This window comes from Drosophila serrata, unplaced genomic scaffold (assembly GCF_035046125.1).
Source record: "Drosophila serrata isolate PLE 108 unplaced genomic scaffold, ASM3504612v1 contig_23, whole genome shotgun sequence".
NCBI classification, from domain to species: domain Eukaryota; kingdom Metazoa; phylum Arthropoda; class Insecta; order Diptera; family Drosophilidae; genus Drosophila; species Drosophila serrata.
Genome location: NW_028256921.1, coordinates 1,091,274 through 1,104,002, shown reverse-complemented (window position 1 = coordinate 1,104,002; position 12,729 = coordinate 1,091,274). Strand labels below are relative to the sequence as shown.

The 12,729-nt window shown below is 30.3% G+C and overlaps 1 protein-coding gene across 2 annotated transcripts in view; it reads left to right on the top strand.

Annotated features, from left to right (window-relative positions):
• kirre (kin of irre) overlaps window positions 1-12,729 on the top strand; it is a 114,842-nt gene that overhangs the window by 57,568 nt on the left and 44,545 nt on the right. The window lies entirely within an intron of this gene.

The following is a 12,729-nucleotide window of genomic DNA, read 5'->3' as shown; positions in this document are numbered from 1 at the left end:
AAGTAAGGTATATTTATAACTTCAATAATATTTAAAGCTTAAGGTATTTAATATGTTTAATACAATTATAGGGTGTTAATACCTACAATAATATTTAGATTTTAGGTATTAAATACTTATTCCTGCAATAATATTTACCAAAGATATTTAATTGTTTTACTTTTAGTAATATATATACTTGAGGTATTAAATATATATTCCAACTATGTAATGTTATGTTTAATAATGGTTTTAGAAAATAACTTCAAGAGCTTCAATTAAAGTGATTTTATTCTATTTCAATTACTTATTATATTTTGACCAATTCCTAAAACAAGAAACGGTTGAAGGTACTAATATAGCGAAAAACGTGTCTTTAAAATAAAATACAAACTATAATTTTAATAGTATTTATCAATTAAGTTAAAATAAACATTCCCCACACTTTCAACGTCTTTACATTACAAATAATAAATTAATATATATACAAAAGAAAACTAAAAACCCAGCAAAGGCTCAAGAATATCTAAGAAGGCTTTAAGAGGTCTTACAAAACACCCAAAAAAAAACGTGTACAGCTTTAGCTCATGGACATTTTTCCCAAGAAAAAACCGAGTAAGTTTTCCTTTTCATATTTGATGCAGCAAAGCATGCTATGCTTTTTTTTTCTCGCTTGCCTCAAGACCTGACTTTCCATGTTTGTCTTGCATTTAGCGGCTGTTGCTTGAGTGCAAGTGTAATCCTAGCCAGGCCAATCAGTCCGTCCGTCCATCCATCAATCAATCAATCAATCAATGCAAAATGACTTGAAACTTTCTCAGCTTTTCTTCCTTTTTTTCCGTTCGTTCTGTCCTGGTGGTAACATGGAAAAAATGTTTCAAGTCAATTAGCAGAGGCGTCTACGTCATAAATATGGAAAAGAGGGGTGAGGTGGAGGGGAAGTGTGAAGCAGGCAGGAGAGAGGGGGAGGTAGGTGTTGCTGTTGGTGTGGAGTGGGGTCAGAGGTCGTATTCCACTTCCGGTTTTTTGTTAATGGAATGCTGGCCAAAAAGGAAGTCTCCTGATCTGAGCGAAATTCACACTGTTGGGGGATTTCATACAGGTATTTTTCTATTAACATTTCATTATTTATTACTAATTCATTAAACTTGATTAAATAAATAGTAATAAAAATATGTAATTAATTGAATATGTGAAGAGTTATTATTCATTTTGATTAAGGCACTGTTTTTTATAGTTTTTCATTCAAATGCAGCATGTGAAAAAGTGTTGATAGTTAGAAAAAAACTTCTAATTAATTTTACTCCCTTAAAAAATTAGCTTCTAATATTTAAGCATATAAATTTGATATTTATATTTTTTCAATTCATTATAAAGTCTATAATTATAATAAAAGATATATGTAGGTAAGCAAAAACAAGCTTTAAATGTTTGTTTACTTCAAATTATTATTGTTTGAATTAATCTTTAATTATTAATAATACTTTTTTTGGTCTATCATAATTCCAGGAAAATCTCTTAAGCCTACCTTATTGTTTTCCTTAAAAAAATGATTCGTAACTTGAAAAGAAAATTAATTTTTCCTTTCACAATTTCAAAGACTCATCAAATTTATGCTCTCACCTTGGCGACATTTTGAATTTTGTTTTGTCTCAGATTCTCTCACAATTTAATTGTAGTTTCCAAGCAATTCACTTGATAACTATTTTAGTTCATTCTCCTATACTCCATTAACTTTTAGCCAATTGCCGAAAATGACAAAAACCAACAGGAAAAGCAAAAGAAAAACCAAAAAGAAAAAAGCTATAGCAAAAATCTTGTTTGCCAATCAAATTTTTCAAATGGAGACCACAACAAAGCAGCAAAGCAACTGAAAAAAGGAAGGGGGTAATAGCGAAAACAACAAGTGCAAGAAGAGGGAGAGGGATAGGGGGAAAAGTGCGGAAAAATGGGTGGAAAATTCAAGCGTGGAAGCTGAAAACCTCAATGAAACCGAAAAATATTTCCCCCAACTCCCTCTCTGTACTTTTTGATGTCTTAAATTTTCTGCTCTTGAAGTCATCAAATTTAAGATTTTTTTCCGTTGGTTTTTTTTATATATGTATATATAAATATACTTTTTTATATATATTCTTTTTTTAAGTCAAAACTTTTCTAATCAAATTAAGAGGGAGGCAGGGCGATGCTGTGAAAGTGAAAATTATCTAAGTCAATTTAGAGTCGACGGTTATATTGAGTCTACAGTGAGGTTCATAATTTAAATATGGTTTTGAATTGCAAGGAAATAAGTATAAATAAGTATTTATATTATTCCATTTTTTTATATGTTATTTTTTTATAATATTGTCATATGAATAATAAAATATATAAAATATAAGTTACTTTTAACTAGCTTAAAAGTTAGAAACTTACTTTAAATATATAATGTAATAATCAGAAGTACAAAAAAGTGAGGGAAATAATTTTTAAATTAGCTCCACGCTTAATTTAAAGTATAAATTATAAAAATTGAAATTAATTAATAAAGTAAAATATATAACAAATAAAATTAATCTGAAGCAACAACTGAAGTTCTTCAAGAAATTTAACAATGTTCTTTAATAAATGAATAATAAAATTTAAAATAAAATATATTAATAATAAAATCACTGAAATAAAATCTTTATCCCGCAAAGATACGGCTTTTCAATGAAAAACTTATTAATTTCTTAAAGAACAAATAAATGTCTTCAATAAATAAAAAATTATTAAATTATACACTAATATTCCCCCTTAATAAACACATAAATTAAACATAAAATCTCTTAAGAAATATCCTCAAAAAGTAAGTTAAAATTTAATCAAAATCTTGTTAATTTATTCAAGAAATTTTACAAAAGTCTTGCATTAATTAATAATGGATAAAATATAAAAATTCCCCTTAAATAACAGCATAAATCAATCATAAAAATGACTGAAATAAAATCCTCAAAAAGTGAATTAATAAATCCACTTGCAATGGATACACTACCCAGCTTTTGTAACCGAATGGAATCCATGAAATTCGCACAACTTCACAGACTACTCAAACTCTGATCCCTTGCCAGTGATTTAACGATGTGAAACGCACTGTGCTGCTCCATAAAAATGTTCATCATCATTTGTTGCTTCGCCCAACTGCAAATGGGCAAAAGTTTACACATCTCAATGACCTTGGGTACTACGAAAACCTCGCAAACTCCCGCAAACACCCGCAAAAGCCACGCAGCAAAACAAAAAAAAAAAGAAAAACACACACAGAACGGGAGAGAAAAACGAAAAACATATTTATTTATAAATGCGATGCGAAAATGGCGAGAGGTGGGAGTTTGGTGGAGAAGAAGAAGAAGGAAAAAATAGAAAAGTTTGCTGCATAAAACTGAATTACCGGAAATTGGCCAACAAAATAAAAGGGAAATAAACGGCAATGCGAAAAAATGGCTCTGACTCTGGTTCTGTTTCAGGTTCTACTTTTCTCTCAAGCTTTTCTGCCAAAAGTAGGTGGCCAAAAAATGGCAAAAGAGGAAACGGAAAAGTTTTTTACCTACTTTACAGAAAAGCGAGAAAAGGCGAAGAAGCTTTGAAAAATGAAAAAACGTACTATGTATGTATATATATGAGAACACAGTCCTTGTACTTATACTTGTACTTTTTTATAAACAAGAAACTAGTGCAAAAAACTTGGCTCAAAGACAGGGGCCCAGAAAACTGTCAAATAAACCTTTAAAACTACGTTAACCTAAATATCTAAAAGATACTTAAATAACCATAAGATACTTAGAAGAGTGACTTAATTTGGAAAGGTGTGAATATCTTTCTTGAAGAAAAGGGGTTTTAGGAAATTATTTCGACTGAAAACCTTAACTTTGATTATGCAAAGTTAAGGAATACATATTAAACTAAGTAATAATTATACAATTTATTAAATGTACATAAAACTATTAAGTAATTTATTTAATTTAAGACTAGATTGCCCTAAGAGTACTTAAATATCCATAAGATACTCAATTTATTTAGATTTCAAGCTTTAATTTCTCCACCGTTTGGCCGCCCATAAATATACTATGATTCCTGCATTTGCTTCGGTTCTCATTTAAATATTTATTGCTTACTTTTTTCTTTCTTATCTATTATCAGAAGTAGTAATTAATATACAATATATACAATATATACTCAATATATACAAAAAACTATTTCCTTATTTAATTTCCCCAAAAGTAACCCCTTATAACTTTAATTTCTCTCCCTTTTGGCCGCTAAAAAGTATGCTATAATTTCAGCATTTGCTTCGGTTTTCATTTAAATATTTGCCTTGGACTTTTCTCTTTCTTTCTCTTACTTACCCGCTTTCCCTCGCCCCTTTGTTTCCCTTTTGTTTTTGTAATTGCAAGTGCGCCACTTGCTTTTGACACCTGCTTTCATCCAGGGGTGGAGTTCCGTTTTTTTTGTTGTTCTTTGAGGGGGGTCATTTATTATGGCCAGCCAGCTTCTTGGCTTTTTTCCCCCGCCTCACTCTGCTCTCGTGTTTTTGCTGTTGTTGTCGCCGTTTGTAATTGACATGAAAATTTAATGCCATAATTTTATTTTGCACTTGGCCTACACTCTACTTCCCTTCCGCCCCTCCCCCTTCCTCCTGTACAATAATAACTTTTCACCCCCTTTGTGTGTGTGTGTTGTTTCGCCATTTGTGCTTTTTTAGATTAGAAAAGTTTTGTCCTTGTTTTGCAATTTTTATTTGTTGTTACCATAAAAAAGAATTATTATATTTTCTATACACATTTTTTTTCCATACTATGTTTATACATATATGTGACCTAGGTCTACGCCTACGATTTTTTTTATATTTATAAATATATATAAAAATATTTGTATTATATATTTTTGCCTTAAGAAAAGAGTAAAGTAGTTTTTGGTCAACTGGAAGCAAAACTATCTTTAATCTTTAATCTTGAATTTTATATATAAAACATTATTTGTTTAAGGTTAAATTTCACTAATTTGTAACTTTTTATGAGCTTCTGTTGAAAAGTTTAGGGATTAAGGAACCGATACTGATAGAGTAAATAATTATTTTCTATATGTTTTTGTGTAGAAATAGATTTGTTTTATTTATGAGCTAAGAGTTAATTTACTATTAATATTTTAAATTCATTTAAAAATGTTTCAAATACTTCTTTAATATTTTTTAAATAAAATCAAAGACGACTTGACCTTAAGTCTGAAAGGAAAAGGCAATTTCCATTAATTTCGATTAGTTGAAATTCCACATTCATTTTCCATTAACTTAAATTCATAATTCAGTTTCCAGTACTATAAATTTAAAATCAATCAAGATTTTTTATGTATTATATATATTAGCATACCAAATCCTTGAAATAGTTTAAATTAAATCAATTTTATTCATGAAAACTCATTCTTAGGAGCTTTAAGAAATTATTTAAGGGGGTAGACCACCCTGAACGCATGAAATTTGGAGGGTTTTTCAAAAATTCATTTTGACTAAGTTATTGGGAATACAACTTTTTATTTATTAGTACATCAAAGTACATATGTTAAACTAAAAAATACTTATTGAAAGAAAAAAAATATTTACGAACCTCGGAGATATAGCCACTCAAAAAACTAATTTTTTTTAGGGAATGGTCGGATGGTGTACATGCTGCACACCACATTTGTTATCCGAAATTCAAAAACAAAAAATTTGTATAAGCTATATAAGTATGGCTATAGCATGACGTAGCCGTTTTTGGAAATAATTTTTTTTAAGCAAATGGGAGCACTTTGAAAAAAAAAAAATTTTTTTTTTTAACAAAATTTTTGATTTAAAAATTTATAACTTTAAAACAAAAAAACATATCGAAAAACTCCTACGTCATGCCATAGAGGGCATTATAGAGAAGCTGTGTATAAAATTTGAAGAGAATCGGTCCGGCGGTTTTTGAGAAATCATGTACACCGTTTTAAAAAACGTTGTTTTGAGAAAAACGCAAAAGAAGATAAAGAAAGTACTCTACGGTATACCGGCAGCGCTCACTTCTAATGGCTGTAGAATCCACAAGTAAGGAGATATTTTTAAGCCCGGTGTCTTAAAATGACCGTAAGAATATCAGCATCAAGATTGATTAAAAAAAAAAAATTTGATTTTTAAAAAATGTCAGGGTGGTCTACCCCCTTAAACAACTTTAACTTTTCAGGAAGTCCCCTAGAAAAGAATCCGTATATTTACTTACTTTAATTATACTTTAAAGAAAAAAAGGAAACATGGCACTTACTTGTGCTGCGATTGAGTTGATTCCTTCGCCTCACTTTAGTTAATTTTCATTTATTTTTGCAGTCGAACATTTTCATTTGGTTGGTGCGCCGTGAAAAACCCCGACTCTATACGCTTTTCTTCTTATTTATATATACTATATATATATATATATATATATATATTTTTTTTTACTTTTCCGTGAAGTTTGTGCGCTTCCATTTGAGCAGAAAATCGCGTCGCTCTTTTTGCATTTGAATGACCTGCCACGCCCACCAAGCCAAGCCAAAACCAAGCCAACCGCCCCTTTTTGGCAGCGAGAGAGCATGCTTAATAATTCAATTCATAGGCTCAGGCACGAGAAGGAGTCACGGAATACAAAACAAGAAAAAAAAAAATGTATATATATATATATATAAAATAAAAAAAAATAAAGCAGAAAAAATAAAGGCAGCAAAAGCAAGTTTTGCCCACTCATCCTTCGTTATCCCTGAAGGGGCATCCTTAAACAGAGTGACACCGTCCAGGAAGTGAGTCCTGCCCTTGTCCATTTCACCTGCTCACCCCGCCCCCTCCCCTCACATTAGAAGCAAACAAAATGGCCAAAAGGAGAGGGGAGTGGAAAAATAAAGAAAATGTCTTGTTTTTTTTTCTTTTTTTTTGTGTGTTTCTTGTGCCCGCTGTCTGTTTCTGTTGTTTGCCTTCATTTGCATATAAAATTTTTATACAACCTGCAAGCGTTTATATGTCTACCCGCCAGTTTTTGGACCCGCCTTCTAGGCCTTACCCGGCTCCTACCCCCTTTTTTCATATATATATACATATAAATATATCCTGACCATGTCCCTGTCCATCTCGTTTTTAGTTTGGTAACTAAAAAAGAACAGGACACTGAATATAAATAAATAAGGAAATATGTTAAAGAAAATATAGAAGAAGAAATTATCTAAAATATATAGAAATATAAAACAAAATTAAATAGAAATATGTCTGCAGATAATATAAAGAAAACTATTGGAAAATTTATAAAAAACGTAAAGAAAAATTAATGGGAAACTATGTAGAAAAATATATATATAATATATATATATATAGTAAAATATGTATATAAAAATATATTTAGAAATATATATATAAATATATATAGAAACATATATAGAAAGTTATATAGAAAGTTAAATAGAAAGTTATATATAAAGATATATTGATAGTTATATAGAAAAATATATAGAGTTATTTAGAAATAGATATAGAAAGTTATATAAAAAGTTATATGGAATGATATATAGAAACCATTCAATAGTTCATAGAAAAACCTATAGCAATACATATAAAACATCATTAGAAAAATCTATAGCAAAATATACTGAAATATATATAGAAAACTCCATAGAAAAATATACAGCAAAATGTTTACAAAAATCTGTAAAAAAAACCGGAGAAAAATCTGTTAAAAAATCTGTACAAAAATCAGCAGAAAAGTCTCCTGAAAATATTTTACAGAAATCTATAAAAATAATAAATATAAAAAATATATATTCAATAAAGTGGTTTTTACTTTTCTTAAAAACCAATCCCTTTTGTGTTAACCGAATCGCAATCCTTTAAGGATTCCAGGAAGTTCTTGAACCAAATTCAAGTGTAAGCTTGACCAACAATATGTTAATGAAAAGACTGGAAAATGTTCTAAATCATAACTCTCTCATCTGAGTACACACTGTAGTGCTCTTCTTATTTTTCCTGTTTGTTTTCTGTCTGGGAAATTACAAAAGGGATGAAAGGACCCAGTAAAGTCAAACTGTCTAGGTGCCGTGCCCAAAGCGATGTATATTTAATGGCAACTTAATAGCCGTAGAGACTTGTTATTAACCTTAATTATTATTTAAAAATATTAGAGACTAAAACACAGCCTAAAGTCTAAAATTAATATCTAAATTAAAACAAATACAGGTTTTCTTCCATATTTTTCTTTCTAAACAATTTCAAGTCATATTAATAAAGTAAAAATAAAAATTTAGAAAAAAAACTATTAAATGTCATATAAACTATAATTTGTAATTCATTTCTTGACTGCAAAAATATGCTTTATTTTTATTGCTTTTTCCCCTTTGGAAAATTGCCTCAATCTGAATACTTCTTGCTCATTTGTAGCTGGAAAATCGCATTGGCTTGCAGGCTTTTCGCTTCGCTTTGCAAAATTTAATTTGTCTAAAATTGTTAAATGAAGCCAAAAACTTCAGCAGCAGACATCCCAGAGATACACAGATACACAGATGCAGATACAGATACACACACTCCAGTCTGGGCTTAGTTTGTACTTATGCTTTTGTTAATTTAGTTATGCCTAAGTATTAAAAAGAGAATTTTGAGCTCATTGAGTTTCCACACAAAACTTTTTCCAGCCTCCTCCTCTCTAGCTGTCTTTATTTTTCCATATATATATATATATATTTATATATATATATTTATATATATATATTTATATATATATATTTATATATTTATTTATTTTTTTTAGTTCTTTCGTGTATTTTTGTTATGTTTTGCGGTTTAGAGTCTAACAAAAGTTTTCCTGCTTCACCTACACTATGCGAAAAAAGGTGAACACTACTGTCTTGATGTGAGTGGGTATAGAGAAGCCTGGGAAAAGTGGAAATTGTGAGGAAAATCGCCCCGGGGTGGCAGTCAAATGTTGAATGCTACCGTGGCACTGGCAAACCTCTAAAAAACAAAATAGAGCAAGTAAGGAAAATGTAAGGGGGGAGGAGGAGCAGGAGCAGGAAAAGTGGTTTGGAAAACCCTACTATCCAATCACTTACTCCACTCGTTCCCGTTCATTCATTCATTCATTCATTCGCTCATTCATTCATTTCGGACTCTCGGGTCGACTTTGCATTTAAATCAATTTAAGCGTTTTACAGTCAGTTGAACCTTTTGTGCCTCATGTCATGTGCACATCCATACACACACACAAAGACACACGCTTGTCTATGGGAGAACCCACAGGCATAGAAATGGAAAAACGGGTGTCTGTCTGTCTGTGTGTGTGTGTGTGTGTGGGGTCAGGGGTCAAGGGGTCCCAACTGCAGACCAAAGCCAACCGCAAAAATATAGAGATGGTCAACAAAAAAATGCCAAAATATCTTCAAGGGTAATGTAAGCACTGCTAGAAGCTATTGGGAATTATAGTGGAATATTTTTGCAATTTTTTGGCAATAAAATGTACAAATAACTAAGATTACTATAAAATGGATATATATAAAATTTGATGAAAATCTGTTGAAGACTGGAAAAGTTATAATTTGTTTTATTAAAATTTTCCGATTGTTCCTATGGCAGCTATATATATGTATATATATAGTCCACCGATTCGCCATGCTCCGACTTATATACTAGTTAAATTATATAGAAGAATAACTCCATAGTTTCATTTAAATAGCTTGCTCTTTGCTACAAAACAAATCCCACACATAGGTGCATATAATTCCCAACTAGTTCTAACATCCCCGGAACGAAGTTACTGCTGCCGGCCGGGTATCAGATATGTGTTGTGTTGCAAAAGTTGCAAGTCATTGTTTATTAGTGTTCAAAGTTAGTAACTGTTCATACTTACTTACTGGTCATAGATACTTACTGATCATAGTTAATTAGTGATTAAAGATACTTATGATCATAGTTACTTAATGTTCATTGATACTTACTGATCATAGTTAATTACTGCTCATAGTTAATTACTGCTCATAGTTAATTAGTGCTCATAGTTAATTAGTGATCAAAGATACTTACTGATCATAGTTACTTACTGTTCCAGAGTTACTTTCTTTATTCTTTATAAAGTCGGAGTTCACTCCTTTACTTACTTAACTTCTGACTTAAATTATAATATCCTGCATAGGGTATAATAATACTAATAATAATTATAAAAAAAAAACGTACATATTCCCAATAAACCTTTAATCACTTCAAGAAAACCCCATCCAAAATAAACAATAAATCTGACAGTATATATCTTTAAAGACCACAAACTCCCGATCAAGGCTGAATGATATGAAATCGTTTCTTTATTGAGCCACCAAAAAGCTGATTGTTATGCAATAAGGACAATCCGGCGAACTTTGTGCGAAAATGCCTCAGTTATTCATGGAAATTTCTTCGATTTGGCATTTTGTAATCCCATCACGTGCTCATCTCTAGTACGAAAAGAGGAGAGGGTAGAGTTGGATACAGAATCATCTCTTTTTCTTTTATTTTTATTTTTCCTCCTCTCGTATTTTTTTTTTTTTTTTTTTTTTTGCAACTGTGAAGCCGAGAGCAAATTATGCAGACACTTAAATATGCCATAAAATTATTCGAATTCTGCATCAATTCTTGGCATTTGTATTCCCCTTCTATATCTATATATATATTTTTATATTTTTCCTTTTGTTTATAAGTCGAATTTTATTTATTTTTTTGCTCAAGTTGTAGGAGAAATATGTAAAAGGATGTGCAAGGGTTTTTCTGGGCATTCGTTTATTTTTACTTTTTTTTTTTTGTACGGAAAACAAAAGTTCATTGGGTCATCGATGTGTGTGTGAAGAGGAAAATCGAAGTAGAAGAAACATTTGGTAAACCAAGAATTATGCAGCTGTCAGGAAAAAATAGAAACAGAATTTCTCTATCTCAATTGACCGAAGAACTTTCAAAACTGTGTGTTTTATATTAAAAAAAAAGCTTGAATTGAGGGTATACAATATAAACATCTATTTAAAAATTCCACCTATGTGTACATTGAGGACTTTTTTGTGCATTCTGCATCATTTTGTGGCAGTGAAATGTGTTCAACATATAAATATACAAATTCATTAAAACGAACAAATTAAAAATGAGCAAGATAGAGAGTATGTGTGCTGACACAGTGCGGCAATAAAAATTATTTTTGTATTTAATTTTGCCCAACTAACAAAAAAAAAACGAAAGTAACAAACAAATTAAGGACGAGTCACTGCCTTCACCTTTTTTTTTTTGTGTTACATTTAATTTCGAGTAAATAAATGTTTTTGCAAATTTGTTAGTGGATGTGGGCAGCTAAATATTTTACACCAGTGTCCAGACAACCATACACAAAAAAGCAAAAAAAAAATAGCGCTGTATCATTATAAATATTTAACAATTGCGACAATTGTTGTTGCCACGGACAACGCATTGTCCTGCATCCTGTCCCAGGATTCCCTACACACAGCTGCAATTTTCACACGCTTGTTTGGGCTTAACAAAAGCAGAAGCACCAAAAGCACCCACTGCGAGCAAAAATAAAATAAAATAACAACAAAAAATAATAATAATCATCCATGCGGCAGCAGAAAAAAATAAAGCACAACAAATTAAATCTGTTTATCACCGCTTAAAATAAGAATTTAAGTTGGTGAAAAGCTTATTATGAAAAGTCAAGTTCTAAGTGGGGACAACAAGTATATTGTATTTAAACAGTAACCTAAACATTGTTTATAATAATGAGATACTTCAACTTATTTTTAATAATAAAATAATTTACATTTATTATGGTGTTATGATACTGCTTTAAATCTTTCATTAATTGATGGTCTCATTGCAGCTCAAGAAAGGTTCAGCTATGTTGTATTAATACTTTAATTTCCCTAAAATATATCGGATTTTTAATCAGAAATCAATTTAAATCAGAAATATTTATATTCAAAAATAGGTATGCAATTAAATATTAAATTTAAATATTTTCAGATTACTTGTTTGGACCAAAGTAATTAACATTTTCTTAAACTATTTTTAATGTTTTTTTAAAAGACCTTTTATATAATTATATATATATTCAATATATTTCCTATGGCGTTGTAACACTATATTTGATACTTTCTTTTATTAAAAGTTTTATTTACATACTTGTAATTATTTTTAATCTCTATTATTTAAAATTATACACAATTTTGTTCAATGAAATTGTGGGAGGTTTGCTCTATACAAACATCTTAATCCCCAAATTACTGAAATGTATATACATATGTATGTAAGTGCAGTAATAAGTGCAGTATCATAACCGCATTATAATTTTCCCTTAGCATTCCAACAGCAATTTCACAAGAAATGTAAAGAAAATATAATACAAATCTTATACAATGAAGGTCAGAAAAATTCTTGTAACAATTACAAAACAAATGAACACAATCAACACATGAAATACCCAACAGGTTAGAGTTCAAAAAGGGACTCACACACACAACGTTCCTGCACATTATTCCCCTGCAGTCTCACATTCAAAATTAATTCATTCGAATTCCTATTTCATTTCGCCACAATTGAATCGATTAGCAATCCCTCAACACCTTTTTCCCTTCGCCCTTAATTGCATTCCCTGCAATATTTAGCAAATTCCCAAACACACATCGCTCGCCCCCCGCCAAATCCACGCAAAATCGCCGAAAGCAAAAAATTGATTTTAATGGGCGTGCATTAATTGCGTGCAAATGCCA